This window comes from Giraffa tippelskirchi, chromosome X, assembly GCF_054371585.1.
Source record: "Giraffa tippelskirchi isolate mGirTip1 chromosome X, T2T-mGirTip1v1.2.pri, whole genome shotgun sequence".
NCBI classification, from domain to species: Eukaryota; Metazoa; Chordata; class Mammalia; order Artiodactyla; family Giraffidae; genus Giraffa; species Giraffa tippelskirchi.
In genome coordinates, this window is record NC_137289.1 from 92,774,925 (window position 1) to 92,788,158 (window position 13,234).

General features: G+C 41.3%; 1 protein-coding gene across 5 annotated transcripts in view; it reads left to right on the forward strand.

Moving 5' to 3' along the window:
* Positions 1 to 375: 375 nt before the first annotated feature.
* EDA2R (ectodysplasin A2 receptor) overlaps positions 376 to 13,234 on the forward strand; it is a 109,065-nt gene continuing 96,206 nt past the window's right edge. For all 5 annotated transcript variants that reach the window (XR_014075359.1, XM_081563739.1, XM_081563737.1 and 2 more), the window contains exon 1: positions 376 to 559. The gene's annotated coding sequence lies outside the window, so the exon portion shown is untranslated. The remainder of the gene's footprint in view (positions 560 to 13,234) is intronic.

A 13,234-nucleotide genomic window follows, 5' to 3' on the forward strand; every position in this document is an offset into this window, starting at 1 on the left:
GTTACAGTAAGGAAATAAGCATAATGCAGTGGCCAAAGGGATGACTTGAATGAGTGAGACTTATATACAGAAGTGACACACTGCCACAGACTCAAGTCCTCCCGAGAAACCACAGCTCTTAACCAGCTGCACAACCTCTCCTGCTTCTATTCCCTTTCTCCCCGCTTTAGTCCCTGGAGCTTTCCAGTTCCTGCCAAAGGCGGGGCTTTTTCACTACACCCACCCTTCCCCAATTCCTCCCCTACTCTCCCTGTCAGAGGTGAAACTTCTTTGTGTAGCCACGCCTAGACACTCCAGTGATCCAATAGCTGCTTCATGGGGGCGGGGAAGTAGGCAGTAGCATGAAAGGAAAGAGAATAGGTTCTGGCTGTTGTTGCTGCACATGTGAAATGAGTCAGAGCAGAGCTTTGACTGTAATGGATTTCATCTACTGAATGTGTGGTATGGAGGCTGGGGGCTGAGAAGTGGGGGCTTGGTGGGATATCTGGCCTGCGCTGAGGTACATTTGTCCAAGAATTCTGTTGCTGGAGCAAGATCCATCCATCCATTCATTTACAGGGTAAGTGTGGAACACTCTCTGGCGTGGCAAGGTGGTTGAGATTTGTGGAGCATAGATATGGGAGTTCAGGATCATGTTAGGATGATCCTGCTAAGGTGCTACAAAGTCAGAACGGCTGGGAAGGTGTCCTGTGGCTGTCTGTCTACCCACCCATCTGTATCTAGAAAGTGCTGTGTAAGATGCCAGGGACCTGCACTAATACCCTGATGACCTTGGTGAGCCAGTTCCCCTGGGTAGGCTTTTACTGGACCCCTATGTCCTTTGGAAACATGCCTGGACCGTCCAACCACCCTACCTGCGGTTGGGAGATAAGGAAGAGACAGAGTCTAGGAGCTTAGGGCAGGGAGGGAGGAGTCGGATCATATTTGTAAAGCATCCCGAAGGAAGTTGAGCTGCTGGCCTACCCACGTGGCCCCTGGGCAAGTCAGGACTTGTGTAAAGAGCTTGCAGGCTCTATTTGGGGGCTTTCAGTTTGCACCCTCACCCACCCGGCTGGGTTTCACTTGATCCTCCATTCCTGGAAACTGAGCCCAGGGCAGTGATATTTTGATCCTGCCTTATCTCAAACATTGGCCAAGGCTGAGGCAGCTGTGAGAACTGGGGGACAAGTAAAGACTCGCCAGGAAACTAGGCTGGGGAAGCGGAGACTGCAAGATCTGATTTAGACAGATGTTGGCAGCTTTGACCAGTAACACACCATGCAGGGTGGCTAAGGCAGGAGAGTATGCGGCATCTTCCCCTACACAATTCTTCAGTCCCTTCCTTCACCCCAGCATACCTCCAATTCAACATAACAGACTCACTGAGCACCTACGCTGTGCCACACTCTATGAGACAGACATATGCCTAAGACATAGTCTGTGCTCACTGGCACCTCGTCATGGGTATAAGAGCAATTAAATAAGATAAGCTTTAAAGATCCTGTCAAAATGTTTTGATGTTGTCAGATAAGGATCACATCTAGATGAGCCAGAGAAAATCAGAAAGGGTTTTTGGATTTTTTTTTTTTTTGACATTTTAGCACCTTTCAGAGCTGCAAAGCCAGACTACTTGAACTCAAATCCCATCCCTACCATTTATTAACTTGTGTGACATTGATCAAGCATAATTACTACACCCTCTCTGAGTTCTGTTTTAATCTAGGCTAAGCCAGAGATAATAATAGAGCTTACTTTATTAAGTTTCTGTGAGGATTAAATTAGATAATCCATGTGAAATAATTGCACACACTTAGCACAGTGGCTGGACCAAAATAAGCACTTTATAAATGTTAACTATTATTATTATTTATGACGAGCCATGAAACACAGATAGGATTTCAACAGGTGGAAACAAGAGAGACAGCAATGTAAGCAGAGAAAAAAACAAGAACAACTGTTTGGAGTCAGGGAAGCTCTGGGCTTGTGAAAAGAACACCAGTTGAACAGGATTTTAGAGTACAATTAGGTGGAAAATGGAAGTTAATGTTGCCATGGTAGATTGATGACAAACCATGGAAGACTTTTGAATGCTAGATTTTCTGTTTAATTCGTCAGACTTTGGAAAATCATTGAAAGTTTCTGAGCTAAAGGAAAAAGACAAATCTGTGTTTCAGGAAGAATAATCTGGTAAACATGAGTTATCTTAATTGGAATAGGAAAACATGAGAGGTAGATAAACCAGATGCAGAGAGGGAATGAGACCCTGGAGGTGGTGACTATGGAAATGGAAATGAGGCAATGAATTTAACAAGACATCACAGAAGATGAATCTGCAGAATTTGGAAGTTGATAAATTACATGAGATTGAGAAAAGAATGAGAGAATCAATATCTCTTGGAAGCAGTTTAGACTTTAAAAGTTTGTGTATTCCACTAATTCCATCCATTTTTGTGGATGGTACAAATAGAAAGGGTTACACTCCACTTTCTGAGTTAGACACAGCTTATTAAAGTTCTGGGTTTGCTACTTACCTGCTGTTTGTGATCCTAACCATATCAATTATTCCTTATTTCCAACCAGAATCAAAACAGTACTCACGGGACATTTAGAAATATGTCCTGGGAGTGTGATTTTTGAACACAAAAAATGAAGTACTACTGCATTTCATGTCAACCAGTTTGATACAGCAAATCATCTTTCCTACTACCCACTTATTATACCAGTAGCAAGCCCACTGAGAAATATGAATTTCTCCAAAACTGTTTAGAGGGAGAATAGTATCCATATCATAGGTTTGTTGAAAGGATTAAAAGAAGTAATCCTTGTAAAATGTCTAGCATGATATCTGATGCATAGTAGGTTTTTATGAATCATACTTTTCTTTCACTCCAATTAACTACACCTTATAACATCTTTGCTAGTATCTGCCTGAATACTTTCAGAGGGAATGTATTTACTAATCTCTGAGAGAGTCCATTCCCTTCATAGAAAGCCTTGACTCTGCAAAAGTTCTTCCTTTTGTTAAGCTAAACTCAGTTTTCCTGTGGCTTCCAGTGGCTTCATTCTCTCTGGGGCCACTCAGAGAAGTCTACTCAGTCTCTTCCATGATAGTTCCTCAAAGTTCCTCAGATTCTCATTCATCTTTCATTCACAGGTCAAAAACTCTTCCATCATTTTTCTTGTAGCATGCTGTCAAGTCAAATAAGACTCTGAGATTTTAAGCTATATAAGTCGGGGTGGTGGTGGTACCTTCAAAGTGATGGAAAACACTAAAAGGAACATGATGGATGAATGTGACAAGTTCCTTTGTAATTTATTATTTCTTAAATTCCCACAATGTGCCACATACTTTCAAATCCATAATCCTACTGACTACTTACCCCTAGGGAAGGTCCAGGTCTTCTGATCTTAATTGTACAGGTGGCCAAATAAGCCCAAAGAAAATGAAACTTGCTAGAGATCATCGAGTTAGTAAGTGTCTGAGCAGAAACTGGAAACCAGATTTTTCTTACTCCAAGGTCAGTTTTGTTTTGTTTTGTTTTAATTTTGACACTAGGTCCTAAATTTGGAGGCTTTGAATTCTAGTCCTGGCTCTGCCACTGACCAGCTATGTAAATGAGGAGAAGTTCTATACTTTCTAGAGGAGCCTCAGTCTTCCCATCTGGATCATCAAGGGAATGAGGTTAGGTTGTCTTAAAGAATCCTTTTGAGATTCCATGACAATGTTTTCAATTATTTGATGGTTTCAAGTTTTAGCCAGTTACCAAAGATGAGAAAAAAAAAATAATGAACTGAAATGCCTGACTATTACTAAAGGAGTTCAAGTAGATATGGATGGCATTTGTTTATTGAGCAACAGACATTTGGGAATAAGATGACTTTTGAATTTCCATCTAACTCTAAGATTGTAGGATACTGAAAATTGTTTTATAGGATGTGCATTTACATATGAGATCATAAACTTCGGGTTATATCAGTTTCACCTTTTCCCCACTATCCTGCCACCTATCTTTTCCTTAGGCAGCCTAAAAAATAAAAGGCAAGCAATACTTTGGCATCAATATCTCATCCTGTACAGACAGGCTTCACTCCATGGACTGATTCTCCCACTCATATTGTGAGGATAAGTAGCCCTGAGCTGTGCTTGCAAATGCTTATCAGTTTGTATGTCTGTTTCCTTAGGATATTTCTGGCCTGTGAGGAAGAAATAATGCATATGATAGAATTGAGATTGCTTTGTGACAAAAAGCACTGTTCTTATTGACATCTTCAGAGAAATACAGCTATTCCAGATGGTCTGGTAAATTGAACAGTGTGGAGAGAATACGGGGCAAGACCAAAGAACAATAATACAAATCAGAAATGGGAGCACTTGAATGAGTTTTATTGAGTTCCTAACCCTGTAAAAAAATCATACCACAAATCCAGTTTTCAGCTGGGAGAACTCAGTCAAGAGCATATATTCCTTGGGAAGTCATCTAGTATTGCTGCTGGTGTGTGTGTATGTGTGTATGCACGCACGTGTGTGCATGCTCAGTCAATTCAGTTCAGTTCAGTTCAGTTCAGTTCGGTCGCTCAGTCGTGTCCGACTCTTTGCGACCCCATGAATCGCAGCACGCCAGGCTTCCCTGTCCATCACCAACTCCTGGAGTTTACCCAAAACCATGTCCATCGAGTCGGTGATGCCATCCAGCAATCTCATCTTCTGTCGTCCCCTTCTCCTCCTGCCCACAATCCTTCCCAACATCAGGGTCTTTTCCAATGAGTCAACTTTTCACATGAGGTGGCCAAAGTATTGGAGTTTCAGCTTCAACATCAGTCCTTCCAATGAACATCCAGGGCTGATCTCCTTTAGGATGGACTGGTTGGATCTCCTTGCAGTCCAAAGGACTCTCAAGAGTCTTCACCAACACCACAGTTCAAAAGCATCAATTCTGCAGTGCTCAGCTTTCTTTGCCGTACAACTCTTGCGTCGATACATGACCACTGGAAAAACCATAGCCTTGACTAGATGGACCTTTGTTGGCAAAGTAATGTCTCTTCTTTTAAATATGCTATCTAGTTCGGTCATAACTTTCCTTCCAAGGAGTAAGAGTCTTTTAATTTCATGGCTGCAATCACCATCAGCAGTGATTTTGGAGCCCCCCAAAATAAAGTCTGACACTGTTTCCACTGTTTCCCCATCTATTTCCCATGAAGTGATGGGACCAGATGCCATGATCTTAGTTTTCTGAACATTGAGCTTTAAGCCAACTTTTTCACTCTCCTCTTTCACTTTCATCAAGAGACTTTTTAGTTTCTGTTCATTTCCTGCTATAAGGGTGGTGTCATCTGCATAGCTGAGGTTATTGATAATTCTACCAGCAATCTTGATTCCAGCTTGTGCTTCTTCCCACCCAGCATTTCTCATGATGTATTCTGTGTATAAGTTAAATAAGCAGGGTGACAATATACAGCCTTGACATACTCCTTTTCCTATTTGGAACCAGTCTGTTGTTCCATGTCCAGTTCTAACTGTTGCTTCCTGACCTGCATACAGGTTTCTCAAGAGACAGGTCAAGTGGTCTGCTATTCCCATCTCTTTCAGAATTCTCCACAGTTTATTGTGATCCACACAGTCAAAGGCTTTGGCATAGTCAGTAAAGGAGAAATGGATGTTTTTCTGGAACTCTCTTGTTTTTTCGATGATCCAGTGGATGTTGGCAATTTGATCTCTGGTTCCTCCGCCTTTTCTAAAACCAGCTTGAACATCTGGAAGTTCACGGTTCACGTATTGCTGAAGCCTGGCTTGGAGAATTTTGAGCATTACTTTACTAGTGTGTGAGATGAGTGCAATTGTGCGGTAGTTTGAGTATTATTTGGCATTGCCTTTTTTGGGACTGGAATGAAAACTGACCTTCTCCAGTCCTGTGGCCACTGCTGAGTTTTCCAGATTTGCTGGCATATCACGTGCAGCACTTTCACAGCATCATCTTTCAGGATTTGAAATAGCTCAACTGGAATTCCATCACCTCCACTAGCTTTGTTCGTAGTGATGCTTTCTAACGCCCACTTGACTTCACATTCCAAGATGTCTGGCTCTAGGTGAGTGATCACACTATCATGATTACCTGAGTCATCAAGATCTTTTTTGTACAGTTCTTCTGTGTATTCTTGCCACCTTTTCTTAATATCTTCTGCTTCTGTTAGGTCCATTCCATTTCTGTCCTTTATCGAGCCATTCTTTGCATGAAATGTTCCCTTGGTATCTCTAATCTTCTTGAAGTGATCTCTAGTCTTTCCCATTGTGTTTTCCTCTATTTCTTTGCATTGATCGCTGAGGAAGGATTTCTTATCTCTCCTTGCAATTCTTTGGAATTCTACATTCAAATGAGAATATCTTTCCTTCTCTCCTTTGCTTTTCACTTCTCTTCTTTTCACAGCTATTTGTAAGGCCTCCTCAGACAGCCATTTTGGTTTTTTGCATTTCTTTTCCATGAGGCTGGTCTTGATCCCTGTCTCCTGTACAATGCCATGAACCTCCATCCATAGTTCATCAGACACTCTGTCTATCAGATCTAGTCCCTTAAATCTATTTCTCACTTCCACTGTATAATCATAAGGGATTTGATTTAGGTCATACATGAATGGTCTAGTGGTTTTCCCTACTTTCTTCAATTTAAGTCTGAATTTGGCAATAAGGAGTTCATGATCTGAGCCACAGTCAGCTCTCGGTCTTGTTTTTGCTGACTGTATAGAGCTTCTCCATCTGTGGCTGCAAAGAATATAATCAATCTGATTTCGGTGTTGACCATCTGGTGATGTCCATGTGTAGAATCTTCTGTTGTGTTGTTGGAAGAGGGTGTTTGCTATGACCAGTGCGTTCTCTTGGCAAAACTCTATTAGCCTTTGCCCTGCTTCATTCTGTACTCCAAGGCCAAATTTGCCTGTTATTCCAGGTGTTTCTTGACTTCCTACTTTTGCATTCCTGTCCCCTATAATGAAAAGGACATCTTTTTTGGATGTTAGTTCTAAAAGGTCTTGTAGGTCTTTATAGAACCATTCAGGTTCAGCTTCTTCAGTGTTACTGGTTGGGGCATAGGCTTGGATTACCGTGGTATTGAATGGTTTGCCTTGGAAACAAACAGAGATCATTCTGTTGTTTTTGAGATTGCATCCAAGTACTGCAGTTCGGACTCTTTTGTTGACCATGCTGGCTACTCCATTTCTTCTAAGAGATTTTTGCCCACAGTAGGAGATATAATGGTTATCTGAGTTAAGTTCACCCATTCCAGTCCATCTTAGTTCGCTGATTCCTAGAATGTCCACATTCTCTCTTGCTATCTCCTGTTTGACCACTTCCAATTTGCCTTAATTTATGGACCTAACATTCTAGGTTCCTCTGCAATATTGCTCTTTACAGCATCGGACCTTGCTTTTATCACCAGTCACATCCACAACTGGGTGTTGTTTTTGCTTTGGCTCCATCCCTTCATTCTTTCTGGAGTTATTTCTCCACTGATCTCCAATAGCATATTGGGCACCTACTGACCTGGAAAGTTCCTCTTTCAGTATCCTATCATTTTGCCTTTTCATACTGTTCATGGGGTTCTCAAGGCAAAAATACTGAAGTGGTTTGCCATGCCCTTCTCCAGTGGACTACATTCTGTCAGATCTCTCCACCATGACCCCTCTGTCTTGGGTGGCTCCACACAGCATAGCTTAGTTTCATTGAGTTAGACAAAGCTGTGGTCCATGTGATCAGATTGGCTAGTTTTCTGTGATTATGGTTTCAGGGTATCTGCCCTCTGATGCCTTCTTGCAACACCTACCGTCTTACTTGGGTTTCTCTTATCTTGGACATGGGATATCTCTTCACGGCTGTTCCAGCAAAGTGTTGCCGCTGCTCCTTACCTGGGATGAGGAGTATCTCCTCACAGCTGCCCCTCCTGACCTTGAATGTGGAGTAGCTCCTCTCGGCCCTCCTGCGCCCACGCGGTCACTGCTCTTTGGACGTGGGGTTGCTCCTCTCGGCCGCCGTCCCTGACCTCGGACATGGGGTAGCTCCTCTCGGTCGCTCCTGAGCCAGCCCTTACAGTTGTGTCTGATTCTTTGTGACCCTATGGACTGTAGCCTGCTAGGCTCCTCTGTCCATGGGGATTCTCCAGCCAAGAATACTTGAGTGGGTTGCCACGCCCTCCTTGAAGATCCAGGGGATCTTCCCCACCCAGGGATCAAACCCAAGTCTCTTAAGTCTCCTGCATTGGCAGGTGGGTTTTTTGTTTGTTTGTTTTATCTCTAGCACCACCTGGGAAGCCTACTGCTGGTGATGTAAGTAACTTTTAATGATACTAGAATTTCATGGTATCTTGTGTTGGTCAGTACATGAAAGTGACTCACTTTGGCTAGGGATACTGGGGAACAAAAGCAGTGGTTTGGGGTATTGGTTGTTTGTCTGGCCTGTGGCCTCTCTTTAATGCCCTTTGCTCCCAAACTCTGGGTGAGATAGAAACAACACTCATAGCAACCCGTCATATGTGTAGCACAATTTGGAGTTTCCAGAGTACTTTCATATACATTATCTCATTTTTCCCTTGAACATCATCCAGGGTAGTTTTTGTACCCTTGCTCATACTTGTGAAAACTGTTTCTGCAATCATTAATGTTTTCCTAATATGCTGGGAAAGATTGAGGGCAGGAGGAGAAGGGGATGACGGAGGATGAGATGGTTGGATGGCATCACCGACTGAATGGACATGAGTTTGGGTAAACTCTGGAAGCTGGTGACGGACAGGGAGGCCTGGTGTGCTGTGGTTCATGGGGTCGCAAAGAGTCAGACACGACTGAGTGACTGAACTGATCTGAACTGGATATGTTTTCATAATCAGCCCAAAGATGGCTGGTCTTAATTATATCACTGTATTCTTAGCTACACTGTTCTCTCCCCCCCTTAACAATTTTTTTCAGCAGTTTCCAGACACTAATCACATATTTATATATTTTTTATCATTTTCCCTCCCTCAATTTAGAGTCTTTTAAGTTATGTTTGTCTTTTTTAGATTTATGCTTTTTTATTGTGGATGTGTGTGTTTTCACATGTTTTGAAGGAGAAAGATTTTAACTCACATGGTTAACATTTGCTTTTGGCTGAATTGAAGTTGTCCTACTGGATATTAATTCTATCTGTACAATGACAATTGTTTTTAATAAAATTTTCTTTTCTTTTCTACCCCAACATCTTTATTCTTGCTGAGTCATTATCTGTTGCTCTGTACACTGGAATAAAAAGCAAGGTAAATAGTTGTGACATCTTTAACTTTGCTAGCTCTCTTCATTCTCCTCTGTTGATACACTAATCAACAATACTGGACCAAACGTGGCTATCACTAACAGTTGAAATACTTCAACCACTTTGGAAATGAAAAGAGAAACTTGATAAAAACTGTAACAACCACCTGTGGTCTCTGAATTATTTCTATCCCATGCATATATTGTGATATATTTGAATATTAAAAGACAATTTACTTTTGTCACATACCAACAAGATAATGCATTTCCAGTCCTGATGCTCCTTCACCTACCTGTACCAACAGCTGACACTATTGCTTATCTTCTACTTCTTAAAACTTTGTCCTGTACTATCCCATATAGGTTCTATTCTTTCTTCCCTGGATTCCCCTTCTTGGTTGCTGCTGGCTATTCTTCTTCTTCCAGCTTCAAATATGGATGTCCGTTAGTGTTTCGTTCTTTACATTTTTCTTAGCTCATCTAAGCCTCTGTCATGATTTATCTAGGCCAATGTTGCTCAACCTTCCTAAAGTTTTTTTTTTTTTTAATTGATCTAAGGTTTACGTATGTTTTAAAAGTGGAAGTGTTAGTTGCTCAGTTGTATCCAACTCTTTGTGACCCATGGACTGTTGTCTGCCAGGCTCCTCTGTCCATGGAATTCTCCAGGTAAGAACACTAGAGTGGATAGCCATCCCCTTCTCCAGGGGATCTTCTGGACCCAGGGATCAAACCTAGTTCTCCTGCATTGCAGGCAGATTCTTTCCCATCTGAGCCAGCAGGGAATCCCTATATTTTAAAGTACCCCAGATAATTCTGATGTGCATCCATGAACTGAGCTGGTATTTTTATCCATTTGACTTATTTCTAGCCCTAATCTATGTTCTACATATTTTAACTACCTTTTGGGCACCACCTCTGATATGTTCCTTTGTTCACTCCAACTTTCCAAACTTAAAATAATTTAAAACTGTGTATGTTGTCTTTTTTTTTTTAACTTAAAAGGAACTCCCCTTTCACACTCTTTGTGATCCCGAGGTTATCCTGGTTTCCCAGGCAGAAACCTTTAGAATCTTCTCTGACTTATGTCTTTCTCTCGGTTCCCATGTCCATGTAATTGTAAGGTCCTATGGACTTTACTTGTAAGATCTGTATCTCCCAACATCACTTCCTTTCTGCTCCTATTGCTACTATCTTTATCCTGGCCCTTATCTCCTAGGGCTTGAGCAGAAAAACTATCTAGCCATTCTTTAGAATGGTTAGAACAGATGTTCTAATGGTTAGAACAGATTAATGTTGGGAAAATATTTTTGTCCCTACAAGAATACTGAGGAAATAGTAAATTTAAGTGACAGCCTGGGAGAACCTCCATTCCCTATTTTAGTTTAATACTACCTTGGAAAGCATGCCATAATCATAAGTCTTCAATTACCTGTGCGTCCTGGTTTGTTTAATGCTAGTTAAATAAATTTCTTTGTTAAATAAATTTCAGTTCAGTTCAGTTGCTCAGTCATGTCTGACTATTTGCAACCCCAAGGACTGCAGCAAGCCAAGCTTCCCTGTCCATCACCAACTCCCAGAGCTTGTTCAAAGTCATGTCCATTGAGTCGGTGATGCCATCCAACCATCTCATCCTCTGTCGTCCCCTTCGCCTCCAGCCTTCAATCATTCCCAGCATCAGAGTCTTTTCCAATGAGTTAGTTCTTCGCATCAGGTGGCCAAAGTATTGGAGTTTCAGCTTCAGCATCAGTCCTTTCAATGAATATTCAGGACTGATTTCCTTTAGGATTGACTAGTTTGACCTCTTTGCAGTCCAAGGGACTCTCAAGAGTCTTCTCCAACACCACAGTTCAAAAGCATCAATTCTTCAGTGTTCAGCTTTCTTTATAGTCACATCCACTCACGACTACTGGAAAAACCATAGCTTTGACTAGACAGACTTTGTTGGCAAAGTAATGTCTCTGCTTTTTAATATGCTGTCTAGATTGGTCACAACTTTTCTTCCAAGGAGCAAGCGTCTTTTTATTTCATGGCTGCAGTCACCATCTGCAGTGATTTTTGAGCCCCCCAAAATAAACTCTCTCACTGTTTCAATTGTTCCCCAATCTATTTGTCATGAAGTGATGGGTGCAGATGCCATGATCTTAGTTTTCTGAATGTTGACTTCTAAACCAACTTTTTCACTCTCCTCTTTCATTTTCATCAAGAGGCTCTTTAGTTCTTCTTCACTTTCTGCCATAAGGGTGGTGTCATCTGCATATCTGAGGTTACTGGTATTTCTCCCAGCAATCTTGATTTTAGCTTGTGCTTCATCCAGCCCAGCATTTCGTATCATATACTCTCTTTATAAGTTAAATAAGTTAAATAATGCATATAAGTTAAATAAACAGGGTGACAGTATACAGACTTGACATACTCCTTTCCTGATTTGGAACCAGTCTGTTGTTCCATGTCCAGTTCTATCTGTTGCTTCTTGACCTGCATACAAATTTCTCAGGAGGCAGGTAAGGTGGTCTGATTCCCATCTCTTTAGGGATTTTCCACAGTTTCTTATGATCCACACAATCAAAGGCTTTGGTGTAGCCAATAAAGCGTATTTTTTTTTTCTGGAACTCTCTTGCTTTTTCAATGATCCAACAATTTGATGGATCAACAATTGTCAACAATTTGTTGGCAATTTGATCTCTGGTTCCTCTGCCTTTTCTAAAACCAGCTTGAAAATCTGGAAGTTCACAGTTCACGTACTCTAGAAGCCTGGCTTGGAGAATTTTGAGCATTACTTTGCTAGTGTGTGAGATGAATACAATTGTGTGGTAGCTTGAACATTCTTTGACATTGCCCTTCTTTGAGTTTGGAATGAAAACTGACCTTTTCCAGTCCTGTGGCCACTGCTGAGTTTTCCAAATTTGCTGGCATACTGAGTGCAGAACTTTCACAGCATCATCTTTTAGGATTTGAAATAGCTCAACTGGAATTCCATCACCTCCACTAGCTTTTTTCATAGTGATACTTCCTAAGGCCCACTTGACTTCACATTCCAGGATGTCTGGCTCTAGGTGAGTGATCACACCATCATGGTTATCTGGGTCATGAAGATCTTTTTTATATGGTTCTTCTGTGTATTTGAGGTATTTTTTCTCTTTAAGCCTCTGTTTTAAAAATCCATTAATTGGTGATAATAATCCATGGCTTATTCTCAGAGTTATTGGAAGAAACTATTGAGCTAACTGGTATGAAACCCTTTCCAATTGTGAAACCTTTCACTAGGCCAAAAGATTGTTACCATTTTTTGTAAATGTTTACCATTCACTCATCCAACAAATATTTATTTAGTCCCTACTGTATGCCAGACACTGTTTAGGCATGGGGGATGAAGTACTAAACACAACAGGACCATGATCTCATGGTGCTTACATTTTAGTTGTGTTAGAAACAAGCAATAAAGAAGTAAATAAGTAAGATATAAAATGTGTCAGATGGTCATAAGTGCTATTGAGAAGAATGAAACAGGAGAAGGACATAGGAAATATGGTGGGAAGTTGAAGTTTTAAGAGAGTAGTTAGAAAAGCCTCACTAAGAAGATATTATAAGATCAAAGAACTGAAGAAGGTGAGGAAAGCAGCCATGTAGATACCTAGGGGAACACATACCTGACTAAGGGAACAGTGAGTGTGAAAGGCCTTAAGGTGGGAGCATTTTCAGGTTAGTTTCAGGAAGAGCAAGGAAGTTGGCATGGTTTGAGTTAAGAGAAGAATAGGAAGAATAGTAGATTATGGGATCAAATAGGTGATGGGGAGGTAGGAAGATCACCTAAAGCCTCATTGGCCATTATGAGGACTTTAGTTTTATTGAGTAGGGAGAGCCATCAATGCATTTTGAGGTTGGAAGTGACATGCTTTAACATGTTTTAAAAGAATCATTCCACCTTCAGCCCACGTCACACTATCACTCATTCTTTCCAGAAAAAATGAGTAGGACCCAAGTTACTCCC